This window comes from Caretta caretta, chromosome 4 (genome assembly GCF_965140235.1).
Source record: "Caretta caretta isolate rCarCar2 chromosome 4, rCarCar1.hap1, whole genome shotgun sequence".
Classification (NCBI taxonomy): Eukaryota; Metazoa; Chordata; order Testudines; family Cheloniidae; genus Caretta; species Caretta caretta.
In genome coordinates this window covers 66,156,697-66,180,343 of record NC_134209.1, presented here as the reverse complement: position 1 = coordinate 66,180,343, position 23,647 = coordinate 66,156,697, and the positions used below count along the sequence as shown (strand labels likewise).

General features: G+C 39.8%; 1 long non-coding RNA gene across 1 annotated transcript in view; it reads right to left on the bottom strand.

Moving 5' to 3' along the window:
* Nucleotides 1–12,001, bottom strand: part of LOC125635831 (uncharacterized) — a 31,259-nt gene extending 19,258 nt beyond the window's left edge. The window contains exons 1-2 of the long non-coding RNA XR_007356390.2: nt 11,908–12,001; nt 3,388–3,549 (exon numbers count right to left, since the gene is read on the bottom strand). This is a non-coding gene — a long non-coding RNA (uncharacterized LOC125635831). The remainder of the gene's footprint in view (nt 1–3,387; nt 3,550–11,907) is intronic.
* Nucleotides 12,002–23,647: the final 11,646 nt, after the last annotated feature.

Below are 23,647 nucleotides of genomic sequence, written 5' to 3'. Positions count from 1 at the left end.
CACTCATTGATTTCAATAAGACTACTCACATGAGTAGGACCATTGCCAACCTGAGTCATTATTTTGGTTGGCATATTTATAGGAGGCTCCGTAGCTTGCAATGGAAAAATATTAGATCTTCAGAATTTGTGAATACATGAAGAATTTAAAAGAGAAAAGTGGACTTGTCTTCATACCCCTCAAATACTTGTAAAGACACGTCAACTCCTGTAAGACATTGAGCATATCACTAAATAATAGGGGAGGGCAAATAGACCATGTTCATGTGATACTTGTCTCCAGCATTCTCCTGTTTGGACCCCTAAACATGAATTTCATTATCCCACCTCTTACCCCTCACCCTCTTCTTTCTGATGCTTGCTGCTGCTGCTGGTGCCTTTGGAGTCTTCATCTCACAGCTTCAGCCATGAATTCTTTCACAACATCAGCTGCTCCTCTTTCTCAATTCCAGCAATGCAGGGTGGGAAAGACCAGCACTAAGCACTGCTATTTCAGGGGACCTTTCTCTTCACCTAGCACTGGCTGCTCAAATTTTCTAGTCTCTACAGAGGAGGCAAAAGCAATGCCCTTCTTAGGTACTGCTGAGCTGAAGGGCTCTGCTTCACCCAGTGCTGGCTTCTCCTCTTCCCAAAAGGTTTTAAGAAAATCTCTTTTCTTCCTTTATGAGCTACTCCTGCCCTCCAGTCTTTTTAGAAAGAATGACGTGGAAATGGCAGCAGCTCCTTCTGGTAGGGAATGGTCATCCTAATACCCAAATATGTCAAGTGTCAGCCAATATTATTCATCTGTATTCAGCAGTCCAGATATGCCCACAGATAATCTATTCTCCATCTTAACATGCTGAGTGAAATTTTAGTGTCTTTGAGTGGTGCTGGACTGAAGTTGTCATCTTCATTCAGTGAGTAGGTAGAACAACAACAATGCAAGCCTCCTCACATTGTCCGGGATATCTCAACCCTATCCTAGAGAGACTATGTCTACAGGTGAAAAGTTAGGTTAGTTCCTATGCCCATTTAGTCCTTGACCTCTCTCCTGCTTCTTCCAAAATTCCAGTTATTGTAATTTGTAAATGATGATGACATCTGTCCTCTGGAAAGTGAAGTGTACTTCATTTCCTTCCCATTCTTTTTTCTCAGCAAAACACTTGGCTTCATGCTCTTCCTTTTCATTTTCCTCCTCCTCCTTTTCCATATACCTTTTGCCCACCTCTCAGCTATTTCTCTCCCTCCCTCTCTCTTAATTATGTCTCTTTTCTGACATTCAACCCATCATCTTTCAATTCTTTCATCCATAGTCCCTAACTTCTCTCAAGTCATTCCTATTCCTTTTCATTCCCTACCCAACCTGTGCAGATTTTCACTATCTGTTCTCTCCTTCAGCAATCATGCTTAAATGCTTTGTCTTTTTATCTCTGAACAGCCACTCTCACTATACATATAATTCCTTTCCTAAATAACCACTAATTAGTTCTCTAATCTATACTCAGTATACTCCACTCCTCACTGTCAGGTTCTTCTCCAACTGCAACAGTCCATTCCTTGCACTCAAATCCCTGCGAAATGTCTGTGACAATAGCCGTCGTTCAAAGCAAGTCTTGTAAGACAATTCTCTAAACCGTCTGTTTATTTTGGCTGGATCTGGTCTGTCTAGCACTCTACAGTGGGTCACAAATTTTGCACAGCCCAGTCCATTGTTTTGATTTGTTTTGCTGGCAGCGTTGGCACAATCCATCTGCCACAATTAAAGAGCAATTTAACAGCCGTTAACAAAGATGTATTTATTTCTTTATACTAAGATTATTTGACCTGCTCTTTTGACAAATGCAGTTTGTGCTAATATAATAAACTGTTGCTAAAGTGGCCAGATGGTATGGGTAATATTAGGATGTTATACAGAAGAAACAACCCTCCACCTCTATACCTAATTTGCTATTTTGAAACATGGAAGAAAAAGGAATCTGAGAACAATAAATAAATATGCTAATACAGCAAAAAGAGCTTATGAGTTCTGAGTGAGGACTGTCACTTGAGCTCACTAGTAGGGGAAACTCTTCGGTGTAAGATGCCCTGCTGATAAGCTAAAACAGTCATTGGTTATGTTAATATAATCAAAGATATGATTGTGATCATTTCAACCCTATGTGGAAAAACTGGTACAGAAAATAAGGAGCTACCAGTTGATCCTGCACACACTGAAGAAAATAATAATCAAAACATGTTGCTAATCCAACCTGATGACAAGATTGTGTGAAATTAAGAGATCTTTACTCCAAAAAAATCTTCAATGGCTGGAGGCAGTGAATGTAGGAAATGTACTGTAGGCTGTAATAATTGCAGTCTGCCCTGGGAAATGGCATCAAGGCCAGAGAAGTCATGACTCCATGCAAGCACATCCTCTAATTATTGAAAAACCTGTGTAGAGTCTCAGTGTTAATCAGTCTCTCAGAGACTTCAGGTTTATATGGTTAGTGCAGATTTATGGCATTTTTCCTTTCTTGTTATTAAAACTGGTATTTCACAAGAAAGAAACTATCTCCAGATCACTGTTAAAATGCAAAGTTTCAGTCATAAAAGAAAACTGCAGGATCATTCTGAGAATATCCCACAGAGAATCCAAACAACGAGGATAAGAAACAACATATCAAAGGCACAGAGAAAAAAATTAAAAGGAGAAGATTTTAAAATTTTAACAAAAAATTCAACAGTTGGCCTACAGATTCAAGAGGTTATAGTGTAATTAATTTAAGTGCTGGTTACAATTATGGAAATAAACACTGCATACACAAATGCAATATACATTATACTTAATTATAGAAACGCAAAACAAATTACAAGGTTTGTATGGATGTGTGCCTGGTTACAATTATGGAAATAAACACTGCATACACAAATGCAATATGCATTATACTTAATTATAGAAACGCAAAACAAATTACAAGGTTTGTATGGATGTGTGCCTGGAGCAATTTGCATTGTTTCATCAATGATGTCATTAGAAAATGTACATATTTATGAAGGGTTTTTGAATGAAATTACATAAGACCAAACTTTACCACCTTTACTGCACTTACTGGTTCTGCCAGGACACCCACTGTCAGCTTTCAGCTCCCCAGCCATTGCCTTTCTTTGTGGAGACCAGTGTCTCTCTCCCTTCACACTGGGATATTTCTAGGTTGCACAGTTCCCAGCCTTCACCATGTATTTCCTAGCAAAGACAGTCTGTCTAAACAGACCTGCTTGCTTTCTCTTCAGAGACTGATAACAGAGTAATTGCTACAGATGTCACAGCTCTTTGAAAGCAAGCACATTTATTCTTATGTTAAAAAGCATTACAGAGAAAACATACTAAAATCAATAAAAGAATGTACATGCATGTTAATAAGCTTACCAGAGATCAGCCCATCCGTAACGTGGATTCTGGCAGGAAAATCCTTCAACCCATGATCCTAAAGGAGGTCTTGTGATTACCTCTTCATCACTGCTTCAGGTCAGAATAAGCACATTCATGACAAGTTTAGTCCACCCTTCTGTGCAGATCAGGGTCTTTGAGCTGAAGTTCACAAAAACAGGTAATTAGCATAAAATGAGTCTCTCTCCTCAGGGAATAGTTGCAAAAGTTTGGTTTAAAGGGGGAAAACTTCCCCTCACCTCAAGGTACTTCCTAGGAAATCCACTTTACTTGTATTGTTTCAAAAAGACCTTTGAACTTCCTCATACCTTCCAGAGATTGCATTAATCTTATCTTCCTGCTAAAGAAGTTCCATACTATCTCAGAACAGTACACAAATGATTACATTTCCAGTGCAGTATACCCCAAATATATCAATCCTAATTCAATAAGGAATAACTTGATTCAATAAAGTTCATTCAGGATACCATCAGCCTCATGTTACCTATGGTAAAAAATTGTCAGATAATGTATTTGGTAAATATTTTTTCAGATTTTCTACCAGCTGGATTCCAAAACATCTGGCATTGGGAGTGAAAATCATGTCCACAAAATAAATAAAATGTTCCATTCTGAATCAAAATAGAAAACAAAATAAATCAGCTAATATAAGTGAGTATAATTTAACTGAATGACTTAGGTTGCTCTTTATGTATGGAAAAACCTTATATTTTCAGCCTGAATAACTTGCTTTAAATTAAGGGAAACCCACAAAACAAGAAAACAAAATCTGAGTCAGGTTGTGCATTCTGACTCCTGTCGCCTTTGTACCACACCAGAGGCACAAAGGGAACTGAGAAAGAACCTAATACAGTGTCTGCGGATTTCCCTGATGTAGGATGGATTCTGCAGGTGTAAGGGGTGACTCTCATCTGACAGAGCTGTCTCTAGGGCACTCTAGTCAGTACAACTTAAAGCAGCCACTATCTGTTAGTTCTAGGATTGTTGAAGCAGAAATGTGCCCACAGACACCTTTTCTCCTACTGTAACATGCTGCATCAACTCTCCCTCACAAAATTATAGATAGTGCTGCAAACAGCGGAGACCTAGAAATGTAACAGTGCAGTATACAGAAAACAAGATCATAACAATTACATAATTGTACATCACTGATTAGAATTGATAAGGATTTGGGATGGGGAGTAGATCGCCCACAACCAGATATGATAATCATGCACGTCAACCTGAAAAACCAGAACCAGCACTGCATATAATGTTGGCTACAGGGACTTTGGAGATCCTGGTTATAGTCTTGTTTGATTTGCCTATAACATTCAATTTACTAGTCATTATTGACTGCTCTTCATGATGCCATGAAATAACCATCCTAGGAAAAGTAACTTTAGACATAGCCTCTCTGGGGAAAAACATGTACACATGGGCTACCACAAGACGTCATAACTGATGATAGGTCTTATTTCGTATCAGAGGACTGCCACGCTCATTCTGTACAGGATGAGCAGTAGGTATCATAGTGAAATCTTATCAGCTACAGAGCATGAGAAGTTGGATAGATGAAACTGGACTTTGCCTAAAGCAATCTGAATAACTGAACTAGAGCACAAAGCCTGGAAAGAAAAACTGCTGATATTCTTTAGAACCTGCAGGTCAATACCTCTCACCACTTCTTCATAAATCCAATGGAACGGTTTGTATGGAAAAGAAATTATAGGTTAAGATACCATACATATCGCTAGGAAAGGAGCAGAGCAACTTAAAAGTCCAAATCACTATATTGAAGGGCGAGGTGTGTGTAGCAAGAAGTGTCACACAAAAGAAGGAAGATCTTGGAACCTAAATGTAAAGTTAGTTGGTAGAGTTGTGGTAGAGAAGAAATGGAACAGTATCCTTTCAGACAGTGAAGGTGGCCGGAGTCTCATGCAGAACTCATCACTGGTGAAGACATTTCAGGACTGTCGTGGACTAACTCACTCATGGGCTGCAAACCAGTAGATAAGAACATAAGAATGGCCCATTCTGGGTCAGACCAATGGTTTATCTAGCCCAGTATTCTGTCTTCCAACAGTGGCTGGTGCCAGATGCTTCAGAAGGAGTGAATAAAACAGGGCAATTTATCAGATGATCCATTCCCCGTTGTCCAGTCTCAGCTTCTAGCAGTCAAAGGTTTAGGGACACCCAGAGAATGGATTTGCTTCCCTGACCATCTTGGCTAATAGGCATTGATGGACATATCTACCATGAACTTATCTAATTCTTTTTTGATCCCAGTCATACTTTTGGCTTTCACAACATCCTCTGGCAATGAGTTCCACAGGTTGACGATGTGTAGTGTGAAGAAGTAATTCCTTATGTTTGATTTAAGCACAAAATGATGGAAAGATCACGAGATCAGATGTTCTCAGATTATGGCTGTGTCCAACTCCCAACCAAAAAATAGGGCCTTTCAGGATTTGGATCTGACCTAGAACCAAAACCATATAAGATTTTGAAAAGCATCTAGGGTAAAAGCTCCCACTGACTGCAGTGGGACCAGGATTTTACCCATAGAATTGTTTATAAAAAAATTCATCCCTACATAAAATCCATTATTCTCTTTTACCATGGCTAATATTACATCTGCTATAATATATAAAAAAAAAAGTACAAGAATATAAAGCTGTGCAGCAAGGAAGTCAGTGGGTTGTGTCAGCCACACAAAAGCAATTTTAGCTAATGTTTGTTTATTGGACAACATAATGTGGAAGTTCATCAAGGAGCAAAAAGACTTTAATAATACACCTGTCGATGGTCTGCACTAATAGGCATTAATATCCACATATACTCACCTTCGTTATATGTTGCTCTGGCTGTTCAGCCATTCCCAGAGATTATCTGTCACTGGTTATCTTGCTAATAGGATGTATACCCAAAAGGAGAAAGCAGTTTTTTGCTCTATTCTAGTTACCATGCAGTGTTAAAACTACATATCTAGTTGCAAAAAGTATAGAGTAGATGAAGGGTCAAACTTCTAGATATTTAGATATTCTAGACAAATTTTCAAATCAGCTTCTATATTTGCATGCCTATAATTTGCATGCACCTGCATTTTTACATGCCATCTTAGTTCAAATGTGCTAAAACTGTGTTTTAGTGAGTGAATTAGATCGTTAAATGCCACCCTTATAAAATATAACCGTATTCTACAATAATAGCCCCAAACTGTAATGTTGATATTGTTAGATGTAGTGTTTTGGATCATTACTATACTGTAGAACTTTTTGCAATTAGCTGATTTGTGCAGGTAAATACAGTGTGCATACTGAATTTTTGAACACATGAAAATTTTCTTTTTAGAAAACTCCTAGTACTATAAACCACATGTAGGTTCCATTTAAATTATAGGAAAGTGGCAGAATCAGGCTCTCCCCTCTTATTTTTGAAGTTAAGTTGGTGTCAATCATTGAAAATAATATCATGTAATATTAATAATGTGAAGAGAGAGTGGACTTCTGGCTAGTCAGCCTTCTTTATTTAACTGTCTTTTTTTCTAACTTGCCATTCAGTGGCTTTGTAGCAACACAGTATTACTCTTCCCCTTTTAAATAAAAAAAACAAAAACTGGGTTTTGAAATAAGTAGTTAGAATGGTCATGCTAGATTGGCAGGTGTGATTGGACCATCTTCACTTATAAATAAAGCAAAAGATCTGCAGAGCCCCTTTAAAGTTCAAATCAATGATGTGCCAGAAAGCACTTCTTCCCTGGTTCGTTTCCTGCTGTTAGCCAAGATGGTGACCATCCCATACACGGGCGTTTACCAACGTGCACTGCACCAGATATTCAGCACTTGGTGCCAGAAAAAAGGGTAACTTTAATCCTGGGGCCACCAAGCTGGTTCTTGGGTGCAACTTAGAGAAGCCTCAGTATTGCTGTACGTTTTTCCAGCTGCCAGTGGCCTTTCAGGAGCTGATCTGCCAGCTGACGCTTGCTGAGGCACAGGCATTCCCAGGGCAAAGCCCCTATGGCTGGCTCTAGGGATGTGGCCAGGAATTCCTCTCAACTCATTCCCCTCAAACAAATCTAAAACCAAATTCAAAGGGGGCTAGGTAAGATGGCATTACAGCTGCTTTGTGCTGCAGGAGCAGATATTTTATTTAATTTCAATAAAGTTCAATAAAGCTTAAAATCTTTACCACTTCTGGGGCAACAGACTCAAGCTATTAGCCTGAAGTCCCTCTCTCAAATGAGCCATGTTACTGAGATATAATTTCAGTTCAGTTCTTTTGCGACAAAGAATGAAGTTCAATAGTGAGCCGAATCTGTCTGAATAACATTACTCCAACATATCATGATCCTATGTGAAAATGCATCTCTGGCAACCGGGCATCACAGAACTAATAAAGACAGAAATTGTTAGGACATAAATAACAAGGGCAAATCAGTTATAAAGACTTCTTGTACTAACAGAGCTGTGCCAGGAAAACACACACATTGATATAATCCTCTCCCCTTTTTGTGGTGCAGGGATGTAATGAGATGAAAACTCAATATTATTTTGAAGATAATAGACTTGAGCAAGGGAGACAACATTCCTCATCTTTCTGATTCTGAGGAACTCCCCATGTACAAACTGCGCATTTGGGCCATACAATTGCAGTAATAAGGAGTTTGGCTGTACAGGCAAGACAGAAAGCCATGAACCTCAACTCTCTGAAGTATCTTCCCCCTTAAAACCCAGGGGGGTTCTCTCTCTGGGCCAGTATTAAGTGACACAGGCTCCTGCTTCACTCTGGGAAAGGGGTTGGCCCTCTAAAATTGTGGGTCCTTGGATATGGGCCATTTGTGCAAAGCCCTGCTCCACCTGCCCAGCTTCCAGAGCCAACCTCCATTCCCACAACAGCATGGCTCCCTCAGGAGACATGTTCCTTAGGGGTGGGGGAGAGCATGCTGCAAAGCTGGTGCAAAATGGGCCTTATCTGCTGCCTCTCTTTGTACAGTAATAAATAGAAAAATCAGGCCAATGTTATTGATATATGACTGGCTTGCATAGCACAATTGTATTTGGTGCTCTGTATTCGGGTAGTACTTCTGCTCAATTCTTCAGCTTCAGCAGTTCACTTGTTTTTATTTTTATATTATCTGGTAATTTTAGATGCAGTTGTTTTACGTTTTTCAGCCTGTGTGAGATATTCTCTATAATCCCCAGAGTTTTGTATCCTGTTTTATACTACTTCTCTTGTTTTTATCAGTTGTCATCTACTGTGCCTGAGCATTTTACTCTCGGGTGCTTCAATTATATATGAATGTGATGAGCTTCACAGTAGTAGCTAGTTTCCATTTGCCATCTAAATCTCTTTGTACATGAATGGAGTAACCTATATTTAACTTCAGAGGCACTTGTGCAAATCTGTTGTATTTCAGCTTTTGCTTTTGTCTGCTTACTTTTATTTGATAATTGATTTCTAGTTGGTTCTTAGTTTTATTGTTTTCGGAATATATATTTTCTTTCAAAAACTAGCTAGGGAATGAATCACATTCATCAAAAGCTGGATTATTCTGGGGCCATCATATAAATGCTCCATACTGGCTCAATGCCCCGCAGCAGCCCTCTCCAGACCTCAGCACAAAGAGTTCTTTACAAAAATGTCGGAATAAGGACTTCAGAATCTAGCCCTAAGCAGCGCAGCAACATACATACAATTACAGATCAGATATATGTTGGAGAAAGGTGTCATTCCAAAAGAGCAAGGAGAAAGCAAATGCCTGAGCAGGCCAGATGTAAATCAATAAGCCACACAAAGTAAAAACTAGAACTGGGCAACGTTTTTTTGGACTAAATTTTTTTCACTGAAAAATGCAGGTTAGGGTCAACTGAAACATTTTGCAAGTTTTCATTGATTTTGGCAAATTGTATTAAACATAGGAATGGCCATAGTGGGTCAGACCAATAGTCCATCTAGCCCACTATCCTCTGTTCCGGAAGAGGCTGGTGCCACAGGCTTCAGAGGGAGTGAACACAACAGGGCAATTAGCGAGTGATCCATCCCCTGCCATCCAGTCCCCGCTTCTAGCAGTCAGAGGTTTAGGGACACCCAGAGCATAGGGTTGTATCCATGATCATCTCAACTAATAGCCATTGATGGATCTATCCTCCATGAACTCATCTAATTATTTTTAAACCCAGTTCTGCTTTTGGCCTTCAACATCCCCTGGCAACAAGTTCCACATGTTAACTGTTTGTTGTGTGAAGAAGTACCTCTTTATGTTTATTCTAAGCCTATTAATCTCATTGGGTGACCCCTGGTTTGTGTGTTATGTGAAAAGATAAACAACACTTCCTTATTCACATTCTCCATACTATTCATGCTGAAATGAAAAGAGGGAAAAAAATTCAGAATGTTGAGATTATCGGATGAAGCATTTTGACTTTTCTGACTAGAGTCACAAAGGGTTTTAGCCATCATTCACAAACCTGGTGGTGGGTAACTCAGACTTACCTTATAACTATTATCCCAATGGTTAGGGAACTCATGTGGTATATGGGAGACAAAGGGTCAAATCCACACTCAGGAACAGACTGGAATCTAGGTCTCCCCCTTCCTAGGTAAATGCCCTAACTATGTTATTGAATACTGGGGGAGGCGGATTGTCTCAATCGCTCCTGCTGAATGTGTTCCACTTTGTATAAAATACTAGAATAGTCATTGGGCATGGCTCTATAGCCTGGTGGTTAGGGCATTCACTTGAGTGGCAGGACAGCACTGCCTGGGGTTCCAGTCCCTGCTCCAATGACTATTTAAATATATAGCTATAATGGAACAGCTTCAGCCATTACAGGAGACATTGAAAGAGGCCCACAGCAGAATACCCAACAGCCCAGTGGTTAGGGCACTCACCTAAAAGTGGGGAGAGACCAGGTTCAAATCCCTGCTCTAGAGAAGGGATTCAAACCAGGGTCTCTCACATCCTAGGTGAGTGTACTAGCCACTGGGCTAAAGATTATAAAAGCACCATCACCTCTTCTTCCTCTGTTTTTAATTCCTTTGCTTTTATTACAAATGTCTGACAGGAAACATTTTGTATAAGGTCAAATGAAATGTTTAGCTGAACCCAAAATACATTTTTCACACTTCTTTCAATTAGCTGAAAATTCTGAAAAATATCAGTTTCAGTTTGATTGGCACCAATTTTTTTTTTAAATATTTCACAACAGCCAGTGAACTGAAAAATCAGTTATTCGCCCAGCTCTGGGAAAATTTAGAACATTTTTCAGAATTTCAAGTATCTCCAGCATGGATTCAAGTGTCTAACAGTTATGGGTATGACAGATGGCTTCGTCACTGACTCCTGTAGCATTATGAGTCAGTTTTTACAAAAGGATAAACAGTATTTCAACTACAGTTGGCTGGAGAATATTGATATTTTGAAGACAAAAACATTTTCTCAGAAAATATTGCAGAAAGTTCTGTCCGCTCTATTTTTAGTGTCTTATTTGTAGAAATTATTATTTGCATAGCTCCAGCAGTGTGTAGGTGGCTTGATTTTCAGAGGTTCTGAGCTCCCACAACTCCCATTCAAGTCAGTGAAACTGTTTGCTCAGTACTCTGAAAATTAGATGATAATCTGCAACTAGAAAGGCAATGTCCCTGCTCTGATATGATTATTATCACAGAGAAGGTACAGATAAAGATGGGGATGGAATGCAACAAAAAGCAATGTGGTTCAACAGTGACATTTTGCACCTGCCTTAGTAGTTGCATGATTTTGCTTTTTACTTTTTTTTTAGACAAAATCTGCAGTATGCACAAATACTTTTTCATAGTAGCTACACAGTTTCTGTTTAAATAAAGAGGAAATAAACACATGTGCAAATGCAAATAAATCTCATTCCTTGTTCATGTTTGTTTTCCTTTATCCCCACACAGTATCTTAGGTTAGTGATCTGATACAGAAGATTATTCCAATCAAATCATAGTTGTAGAATTCTTCCTTAAGACTTCTGAGCCAAGTAACAGTGTTTAAAGACTTTCTGCACCAGCAGAAAAGTTCTTCTAACACTGAAGTTATTTTTTCACCTATTCATGTGATAACTGTGCCTCATTTTATATTACTCAAAAATGTGATGAGTGAACAATATATAATATATAAAACCACAGGTCCACAGAGCTCATGCACTACCATGAGCGTTTTCACGCTGTTCCCACCTCTTCATTTACTTAATGAAATAGTTCATGTATCATGCATGCATACCAGTGGTTTTAAAAAAAAGTGAATAAACTAAGTTAAACTAAATTCCTTATTCTCCAAATGAGAAGTGGGTAAACTCCATATTCCCTCAAGGACCCCCATGTGCACTACTGGTGTACACTAACATTTCCTTCCAACTCACACGATAATGTAAAGTGTATAGCCAATGTGAAGAGGAGAGCCTGGTGTTAAAACTTGTATTGTTCCCTTAAGCAATGGGGGGGGGGGGGGGAAAAGGCGGGTGAGGGCAGTGGGTGAATAACCTTGGTACTCACATTTGAAGACCATATTCATATATACGTTTAAACCAATCCATATGGATGCTGGTAGTCAGGTGAACATTTGCCACAATAAACACATCTTCCTGTAGCAAAGATCTATAGAACAGAAAGTAGTTATCTGAGGACAAAAATAATCAAAACAGAGTCTTTAATATTTAGCTACATAATATTGTGTTTGTGCTTTTAAAAAAAAATCCATGAGCACCTAAAATGCCTTTCTGAATGTTGATAAAAATTTTAAAAAATAACAATTTGAAAAGATTTTTTGAATCAGTTGTTAATTCGTGACTTGACTGACAGTCTCACTAATCAGGAAAGCAGCATGAACAAGTGGCTAAGTAAATATGAGTCAAAAAGCATCAAGAAATAAATGACTAAAAAAATAACAGTATGCCGGGGGATTTCTTGAATTCAAACCTGTTCAAACACAGATTGAGTTTAAGATGTGTGGTTATTTGTTAAACTGTGTTTAATGAAATGTAAAGACCTATGTGCTTTTAAATGGATAATTTATGTGCAATTTTATTGTCTCTCAAGGTTTAATTAAATGTTTGCCTTGTGGCTAATCAGCTACAATTAATAACAGAAGCTTATATTCATGTCACTTATAAGGAATGTTGAAATTGTCTCCATGAGAATTTCAGTATCTTATTTATGGATGGCTGAGAACAACAGTCTAGTATACCAGATGCTTGCTCAAAATAACACTGAGGAACCTAAAACAAAATCTCACAAATATACCATGCCACACTTGTATCACAATACTTTATGTTTTATAGGCTACTGTGAAGATAAATATAAGAAACTTTTTGTAATATATTTGTTCAGCACTTTTCATCTTAAAGGTTTCAAAGTGCTAAGAAAAAGGGCTGCGTTGTACCTCTTAGCCTTATTGGACAAAAGGAGCTTATATCTCATTGTTGAAGTATTCAGAGGGGAAGGAACTTTGTGCTGAAATTGGCTGAAGCAAGATTCCACTTCTGGTGTGGACTCTGACTTAGGCCCCAGAGCCACTGTAATTGAAGGGTATGAGCTACAGTATTTTAGCAAAATAGAAAAAAAGGAAAGGGTACGGGTCAGTGGTGCAAGGCATTAAATGTCTTTGGTGGGATGATGACTGGTTATTATATTCCTACAAACTATTCTGCCAAATTCTGTTTCACACAAGCTACATGAGGTTTCATAATGCTGCAAGTGTTTTTGATGCTTAGCAGGTCAACATTTAAAATGTAAATAACTGACTACTAAAAGCTGTTCCCCAAGCTTAATATACTACATAAAACCATAGGCATCTACAAAGTTCATGCCAACAAAGGCAGTCGTTGCCTGTCACTGATTACATTCTGGAAGTTGGTCAGAGAGAGGATTCCAAATCACTTGAGGTGCACAAGACACCTCTCCTCTGTAGTTATAATTATTATTATAGGTTGGGTTAAACCTCACTGAAACTGGTAGTGTAACAGCTGCCCTTCATGTAGGATAAATGTAAGAAACAATAAGGGCCTCAAACCAGACACAGGCACAGTCACTGGCCAAAACAAAGGCACATCTGAGTCTGCTCAGGAAAGAGAACTATGTGGGAGGAGGGTTTTTGCTGGATATTCTTTGGTAGAGAGGAGTGTATGTGTCCATGAGAGAGAGGAGAAAAACATCAGAGAAGTAGAGAGGGGAGATAGCAAGGAAGCACCAGACACAACCTACACAAGCACTGGGAGCCTGGCCCCGAGCAAAGCCTTAGAGACAGCCTTTTGGGCTTAAGGAGGCTTGGAGCTGTGAGCAAAGAAATTATCTCCTGTTGTTCAGATGCTTCCTGTGTTTAGGAAAACAGGGCGTACTACATTCTTTGTAATTAGACAGGATTGCATCCAAGATACACCTGACTCCACCAATTTGTCCTTCTAATGGAAACAATTTGCAAGGTTCAGAACTTTGGCTCACTGCTCTGGCCAGAAAGGGGTAACATTATTTATTATTAGCATTGCAGTAGTGCCCAAAGGTCTCAATCAGGATTGGGTTCTCACTGTGAGTGATGTACAAATAAGACACAATCACTGCTCCAAATTGCTTACAGTCTAATTTAAAACAAGAGGCAGTAAGAGTTACAAACAGCAGGAGGGAATAGCAGAAGGAAGAAGAGGTTAACAATAATAAGAATGTATAGTTACCTAGGTGAGCTATATGCACAGGTTCATAGTTCCAAATCACTGGAAAAATATTTATCCTTCAATATATAAATATTATTCATCTCCATTGGCCCTGTTCCTACTTATTAATTTCTCTGATTTAAAATGAATTTTTTTCTGTGGCTTAGTGCATTGTAACAAACAAAGAGAATTGTGTGAGAGAACTTGTGTGTCATCACTTGTTTAATATATTTTATAGTGTCTGTTTTGACTTTAAGGTCCTGGTTCCTACACAAGACCATGTTTAAAAAAAATCAATCTGAAATGCAGTGCTGTGCAATACATTTGGAGGAACACAAAGGATTGTACTACACTCATGTTTGCATTAGTTTAAATAATTAAAGACCTGTTTGTTTTTAATTCTTTAGAACACATCCAGAATGTTGGTTATTTATGTATTAAGTAATATAAATAATTTTTTCAGTTTTAATATAATTTATAGCTAAAAGGATAGTTTAAAATAGAGTTATTCTGTGACAAACTAACTCATATAGTGAGATAAAAGAATCTTTGGGCATGTCTACACTTGCAAAGTTACAGCACAGGCATATACAGCGCCGCTCAGAGAGCGCAGAAGGGAAACTGCTGTTGTGTGTTCACACTGACAGCTGCCTGCGCAATAGCATGTTCACACTTGCATCGGCATTCGTAGCGGTGCACTCTGGGCAGCTATCCCACAGAACACCTCTTTCTCTTCTACTGCGAAGACTTGTGAGAAGGCGGAGGGGGTCATGAAGCATCCTGGGTCCAGTCCCAATGCCCCGTGATGCATTGTTTCGCATCCCAGCAATCCCTGTGCTTCCATCCACATTTGGCACCATCTTTCAACGGTTTGTGTACTGCGCGCCCTGCCTTTTTCGGGTTTCAGGAATGGATCCCAAACTGCTGACCAATATGCTGCTCGCTCTGACCAACACGTCACAAGTGGCAGTGGAGTTATTCCTTAAACTACAAAGGCAAGAGGAGTGCGACATTGATCTCACCACGCGTAGTTGCTATGACACGAGACTGCTTGTGGCATTATGGAGGTGCTGACCACAGTGGAGCTCTGCTTTTGGGCTTGGAAAACAAGCACTGAATGGCATTGAATCATGATGCATGTCTGGGATGACGAGCAGTGGCTGCAGAACTTTAGCAGGAGGAAAGCCACATTCGTGGGACTGTGTGATGAGCTCCCCCCAGCCCTGCAATGCAAGGACAGGAGAATGAGAGCTGGAGAAGTGTGTGGCAATAGCACTGTGGAAGCTGGCTACTCCAGACTGCTACTGATCAGTTGCAAACCAAGATTTCCTCCTCCTGGCTCGATCCACTCTCAACCGGCATGTGAGCCAATAAAGTATCCACAGGGGCCTTCACAGTAGAAGTGGGGTCATCAGTGAATATCGCATCCAGCTCTTTGTAGAAGTGGCAGCTCGTGGGCGCAGCATCGGAGTGACGGTTTGCCTCCCGCTCTTTGTGCTAGGCATTCCACAGCTCCTTTACTTTTACCCTTCACTGCAATGTGTCCCGGTCATGGCCCCTTTCTATCATGTATTATGAAATCTGTCCATAGGCATCATAATTCCTGTGGCTGGAGCGCAGCTGGGACTGCACAGCTTCCTCTCCCCAAATGCTGAAGAGGTCCAGCGGCTCGGCATTGCTTCAAGTGGGGGATTGCCTGGTGCGTGGAGCAGTGATGGCCACCTGGAAAGATGCACTGAGACCACTACATGCATCACCGAGAAAATAGGAAGGGGACTTTCAAATTTGCAAAGGAATGTACAGGGTGGGGCTGATGGTTAGTCACCTAAGGGCAAGGCAGTACAGTTCAAACCAATGACCAGAGAGGTGAGAACAGGCATTGTGGGACACCTCCCAGAGGCCAGTCGCAGCACTGTAATCACCACAGTGTCTACACCTCCTGGAGGCCAATCACAGCACTGTAGCCGCGGCACAGAAAGCTTTACATCTCGGGAGTTACAGCGCTCAAAGCTGCTTTAGTGTGCAGAAACTTGCCAGTGTAGTAAGGGCCTTTAAGAATGAGAATATCTCACTTCTAAAGAGTGACTTATTTTTTTGTTAGGAATGTGAAAGACTCCTTTACCAAGAAGTCTACAGCCTTCTCAGATATGTTTCCATTTAGTGTAGCCTGAAGACCATCCAAAATGGACAAAGTTTGAAATATCTATATTGGTTAAACTTGGAGGGCCAAATTCACTTATCCATCCATAAGTGGGAGTTGTGCCCCCTTAAAATGGAGCTGAATTTTGTCCTGGAATAAGCAAAATGCAATAGGGATTTCTGACTAACTACAATGAGAAAATTTTTGTGCTGACTTTTATGCTGTGCTACTCAAATGAAGTCAAAGGAGCTACAACAGAGTTCCAGTGATGTAACTCAGAGAGCAGAATTTAGCTCAGTTTGCAATGGCTAGTATCAGTTACTAATATGAATTCTGACTTCAAGTTTTTTAAACATTTTCTCAAAAAACCCAAAAACCCTCTCCATAGAATAAACAGCAGCTCGACCTAGATATTGATTATTACCTTTCATTCACTCATGAAGGAGACCTTCAAACTCACTTGCCTGAGGCAGTCAGGAGCTCCAGGTCTTTCGTGTTCATGAAAGAAAGATAACACTCACTCTTCTGGGGAGAGACATCTGACTATACAAATTCACTATTCTTTTGTATCCTTTAGCAAACTGCACCTTTGTGGACTTCTAATTTCTTAACATTTTATTCATTATGCTAACCTGGATGTCATGTGGATTCTGAAATAGCAATGAAATGGACCAAGTATTGACCAGCTGCATCAGTGATGCTGAGTGATAAACTTTTATAAGTAAATCTTTCCTGATAAACTTTTAATGTTAAAAGTTGCTGAAGCAGATAAGGTGATCCCATTAGAAATGTTTTAGTAAGTCAACATCTATATGACACAGATAAATCTATACGTTATACAAATTCACCCATACATGGGTGCACACACACATACCACATATATAAAGATGCTATCAACAGGATAAATTGTGGAGCCTTGTGATAGATTGCAGAGCTATGTGATTCACATATTTATCATGCACTTTTGACTATTTTATAGCCCTCTTGCCCACTAATCCATCTCTACCTGACTTATTCTGAAAATCTAATTCCCTGGGCAGCTTCAAGCACTCATCATTTTCTTTAAATCAGCCTTCCAGAGAAAAGTTTCCTCCTCCTTTTCTTCTGTTTACAAGACCAATCCTCAGTGCAGAACTGAATGTTGCCTGCACTGAGGACTGGTCTTATAAACAGAAAAATGTCGCAGTTTTAAATACTGATATCTTTCAGCCATACAGGGCTAAAAACAAAAGCTTTATATCAACTGGAGAGATTCCCAGCTTCCCAATGAAGACCAGTACTCATTTTACCCTGAAAGGATCTCAGACATTCAACGAGTTTTAAAAATCCCATTCTTAGGCTCCCAAAGCCATATTTAGGTACCTAATTTTTGACCTGATTTTTTTAATGAGAACAGAAAATTAGGTCCTTGACATGGGAGCCCTAAACTTAACTCCTATTTTTAAAGTCTCGTCCATTGGTTTCAAAATTGTGACTTTTTTTTTTAGGTATTTTAGGTTATTTTAGAAGTGTTTATGGCTCCTTCTGAGCCTCATATATTTGGACTCATGATAATGAAGGTGTCTGGCTTTACAAGTGGAGGGCTACAAAAATATCCCAATGAATATTTTAAAAACTCTCTAAAATATTTCTAGAGTTGTTTATCTGTAAACATAAGTAGTAGTATATACCAAATATAGAATGCTGTGGTATGGGATGGTGTGGCGGGGGCAGTGCCCCACCCCCTGAGAAAAAGGGCTGATCCAGGCCAGAGAGGCTTCGCAAACTTGCAGCCAAACAGAGAAGGCCTGGGGCGAGCCAATCAGGGCAGGGGGAGATGCAGCCAATCAGGGCCGGGGTAGGCCCTATATAAAGGCTGGCTAGCAAAGAACAGGGAAGTGTCTCCCTGACTGGTAAGGGAGGTGGACTGGCTCCTAAGCATAAAGGTAGCACCTTGGACAGAGCAGTGCTGGGGAAGGGCAGAAGGAGCTGGGGAGCTCCGGCCAAGGAAAACCCCAGGCTGCAGGCCTTGCTACAAAGGGCTGAGCAGGTGCACAGGGCCGAAGGGGAAGCAGCCCAGGGACAATAGTTTGACAAGGGGAGAGTAGGAGGGCAAAGAGGCTGCCGCTAGAGGGTACCTGGGTCAGGACCGAGAGTAGTGGGAGGGCCTAGTTCTCCCCTTCCCCCTTGTACTACACCTGGCTGAGGAGGAATGTGGCCTGATATAGGCTGTGGCTGGCCCCTGTGACAAAGGGGCTAGACTTTGAGGCTGCAGCCAGCCCCTAGAGCTGGTGTAGATCAAAGACTGCTGAGAACACCAAAACCCGGAAGGGGGTGAGACTGGAGCAGTGGGCACTGCCGGAGGGCAGTGTCCTGAAGAGGATGATGCTGTGCGGGGAGCAACATGGGTCCCCAAAGCAGCAGAGCAGACAAAGGGCAAGGCACCACATGCAAGAGGTGCTCCATGACTGGACAGAGCTAATTTCCAGAGCAACCAGCAGGAGGCGCCAGTGGTGGTGAGTCTTGACCCTGTCACATATGGTATGAAGGTTTTATCAGCATGAGTTTTGGATGGCTATATTACTCATGAGTAATGGAGCCACAAGTGAGTTAAGCAGGTCAAGTAAGTGCTAATAATATTTCCATTACCACTCCACCACCTCATGTGTATGTGACATGGGTTATAGAAAAACTACTTTGGAAATGCCTGAGAGTTTTTGAAAAATGTATTGGGATGACTTAGTTACCATGAATTCAACTACGTAGGGCTCAAAGGGAGAGGAAACTTATAACGAATCCATTTAGAATACCTCAAAGAATTACTTCTAAAAGCCACACTTTAAAGTGCAATATCTCAGATTGTTTGGAGTTTTTTAAAAAAAAGACATATCCTTTAATTTCACTATAATTATCAGTTTTTAAATCATGCTAGATAGTCTTCAGAAATAGAGATAAGCATTTACTGAAATAACCAGAGAAAATAAAATATCTTCTTTCCTATAACAACCTGTGAGCATAGGTGCTGGAACTATGGGTGCTGGGGGGTGCTACTGCACCTCCTGGGTTGAAGTGGTTTCCATCATATACAGAGTTTATAGTTTGGTTCAAAGGCTCTCAGCACCCACTATATACAAATTGTTCCAGCACCCCGCCCCGTGAGGTGGGTGTTTAGGGCTAGATTGTTTGCAAGCTTTCACTCACATGAGTAGTTCCATTGAAGTCAAGGGAAAAACTTGTGTGAATATGTGGTCACCAGCACGTGTAAGACTAGCCTAACATGGCCCCAATTTTCTTTGTTTTGCATTATAGTGGTTTAACTGGCTTAAACAGAAGGAATAGGAAAGTTGATAAAAACAGAATCTTAAGGTGTCTAATCCTTTTGCTCTAATACTGTTTTGGAAGACTTCCATCTAAACAACTATTGATATGATGAGAGGAAATATGACAAGGAGTAAAAAGCTGAACTAAAGGTTTTGGAGGCTTGACTTCTTTCACAAATATTTGGCTCTTCCTTCAGCCTATCATGCCAGCAGTGGGACTTGACACTGATCAGGTATATTGAAGCATAATATGTATATAATGAACAGCAAGACTAGAGATCCAGACAGTGGTTTCTACACTGTAGGTTTTTGATCTTTGCCTGCTGTCTCCATCTCATCATTCAAACAGAAAGTTAAAAAAGGAGAGACATGATGTAGACACGCTGGTTGGATGAACAGAGTGCAAGTGCCACATTAGAAGAGTAGAAATCTTTAATCAGCAAGATGCTGCTTATACAGATCCAGAGATGTATTCACAAAACATTGCAATGAAAGAAAAAATCAGACGCAAACCAGCAAGGTGAGTGTAAGCACCACATTTGTCTTTCAAATTAAAAATAGCTCTTATTGTAGAGGAAACGTTTAAATTCAAGTTACACTTTACTGCTGTCAAAAAAACCCACAATCGTTTGGGTACATCAAAAGTTCACAGCCATTTCTGATGGAGCCCTCCTTGAGGTGGACTGGAAGACTGGGGCCACCTAACTTGGCAAAATGGCTAATTATTACCTTTTTGAGAAGTCCTTCCATTTGTGAAATCTATTTTTTTTTCCCATTCCACTTGCTGCTTGAGGTGCTACCTTCATGCTGCATCTGGCCTTAGGACTGATTCAGCAAGTTGCTCAGCTCCCAGTGAAGTCATTGGTTGTTGAGGCTGCTTAGTATCTTGCAGGACTGAATCCCTTACTGGCAATTTTGTTCACAAACTCTTGCACATTTCTAATGGAAAAAGAGAGGCAACAGCATGTATCTGGTGACTTTGAGTCTCTTGTTTCATGTACTGCATGCTGGGTAAGAATATGAGTGCTCCACATTTCTCTTTATTAATCAAACTATTTACAGATGTGCTGCAACTGTAGCTAGCATTCAAACCAGATGCACATAGCCTGGCTTCCTAGTGCCTCCTGCAAACAAATTTTCCTGCTGCAAACTGTATTCCTCCCTCCAAGTGCCATGCAGGTTGCCAAAACACTAAAAGGGAGTTTTGAACATTGTGCACAGGGAGGGGGTGTTTGTGTGACTGATACCTAATTCTGGCTGGAAAAACAAATGTTGTGGAAACTTGTGAACTCTCCCCTCTGCTGTCACCACTTGATTCAAATGGAAGTTCTTTATTGTCTTAAGTATATTTTAAGTTCCCAAAATAATAACTTAATCATAAAAGTTGGTGGGGAAGAGATGTAGGGGGGTGTGCGCATGTAAAAAATTACTGAAAGAAAATCCATTCTGTGAAATAAGTCTGTGATAGTTGTAAAGGAAAGCTAATATGATGAATATGGAATTCAGGTAAAAAGATTGAATGCAAAACACTTTAAATGTTTCTGGGAAGTGACTCTTTACTCTTCTATGTTCATTTTATTTAGTGTCAAGAAGCATTACTGCTCCCACAGTTACTCTGGGCATGGTGTGACTTTCATCACTGGAGTGACTATTCATCTGTAACTTACCATCATTCCAGACAGCATTCCAGTTGTAGTCAGTGGGAGGTTTCTGAATGAAATGATGGCTGAGTGTTTTGCTAACTGCCTTGGAGGGGTGAATCCCTTGTTACAAGGCAAAGCATACAGTAATATGCTTACAGCTATGCAGTCACTCTGGTGATGACTGGCAGCTGTGACTCTGAGAGACTTTAACAGCTGACAGAACATCTAGGATGGGGCTTCCATAATTTTTAATATCTACAAGAAAGTATCATTACAGACACTGGTTGTTATGCACTTTAAAGCCTAAAAGCTTTCCTCCTCTCCAAGTTTTAAAACAATCATAACTAATAAAGTGTGCTCCTGTCTACTTTTCTATTAAATTAGAAGCATCGCTCAGAGTATCCAAATGTAAGGCTCTGATCAGTCCTCACCACTATTGCATTTGCAGACCAGACACATTAACATCCATATTGTCCGCTTACCTTTCAATATGTGCCCACATTTTGTGTAAGTAAATGACTGCACATATATCCCCAAATACTGTAAAAATTTTCATGTCCAGATTAGGTATTAAAGCATGCAAATAGCTGGACACCATACTTTTGCTCATGCAAATGAATTTGAAAATTTGGCCTTGTGTGTTTTATAGGTACCTTATGTGTAAAGTTTAGGTAGTTTTTACCTTGCTCAATTAACAGTAGTAAAATCCAAGCAAACAGAACCCCTCCAATTCACATCAACATTTACAGGATTGGTCCCATAATTTCCACTGAAAGGAATGGGAGCAGGACTGAGCCCAAACTTATCCACACACAAAATGTTAATCACTTTGACATTTTTGTTCAGACTTTGCAAAAATGAACTCTCTTTTCTTCAGAGTGAATCTGACAATTTTCAGGCCAAACAAACTTCCAAACCAGTTACAAGGATGCTAAAATACAGCTTTTTAATGGAAGCTGGTTTCATCCTTCACTATGGAAAGGCTACTGTCTCTCCATATTACTACACAGGTACAGACTGGCTTTGATTCTGTATGTTAAAGACATGCCTCCTGTATGTTGTTTGGGTTGAGGGATCCTTTTGAACTTCTAAAATATCTCCATAAGATTTTTTTTCTTACTAGTCTTTCAAGTAAAATGACTTATAAATGTTTAATACAGGAGACCCTAACATGGAGTAAAATCACTGCTTGTTCAGTGCTTAGCTAGATTCCCCCTCCCCCGGAATGCTGCCAATAAATGTCAGGCTGCTGTTTGAATCTTTTCCAGTTCTCACAAATTTTCTTTGTAACTGAGCAGGTGTGAAGGCCTCAAGCTCTTGTTTTTTCATTCAAGTTCTCCTCTGACATGCTGGACAGGTAATAGTCCATCTCTTTTACAAACAACTTTAGTGTCTGCCTGAAATAGCATTGTCAACACTGACAGGCTAAAAGTCTTACATATCAATTTGGTTAGAAGAAAAAAAAATTTCCTAAAACAGAGACTGAGGGAAAACAACAAACTGAGGATGCCACATTTATTTGGGATCATAGACACAAGTGTGCACATTACATGTAACCCATCCCTCTGGTCAGCTAGTGGCAGTCTAGCAGCTTTGTTTGTTTTTGGTCACCCATTTTATTAGCTTGGATTTTTTTAAATATTGGTGTTGTATCCTTCACTGTGGAGAGCTGATAGTATTTTCTCCTACAGGAGGATATCTGTGTATGAAAAGTGCAAAATACAATTCATCATGGTGGGGATTAATCAAGTAGATATTGGCTTAGATTCTCCATTATGCAGCACAAAGTGGCCTGTATAGGAAGAAGCTCTGTTGGCATAAAGCTGGCAGACAGTACACATTTGCCTCCTATACGTGTCTGCCCTGCCACCTGACATAAGACGGCACCAAGAGGGAGTGTGGCAGAGCTGAACTCCACTACACCTGATCCTCTGATGGCATAAATACTCTTATGCCAGCAGTTTAAACTAGAGCAGGACCCTTCTATGTTTAAGTGAAATCAGAGCCAATGTCAAAAATTTTCTGAGTTTATAAAAACAAAACACCCAAAAAAGATTGACAATACTGAGGCGCTTGAATCAGCTCAGTTTTGAAGGAAAAGGTTCATTTAAAAAATACAGACTTCATTTCACATACATTTCAAGCACAAAACAGTATGTATCATGTCTCTTTATAAATTGTTGTCTATTTTATATATATATATATATATATATAAAATTTTGGAACAGAAAATTTATGAAAATTGATGTTTCTAACAAATATATATATATATATATAATGTATATGACCCTTTGAGTTTTAAGGTTTGCTGGGACAAGGTTTTGTCTTAGTTAGTTCTGAACCACCACCCCCCTCTCCAACCCCAAAGAAATCAACCTTTTCTAAACACTATGTAACATTTAAATCTCTACATTGACCAAGTCACAATATTCCTCTGCTCCATTTAGCCTAGGGCATGTAAACAGATATTCTTACAGAGCAATTAAACCTATCCTGCAAAATTGCTGA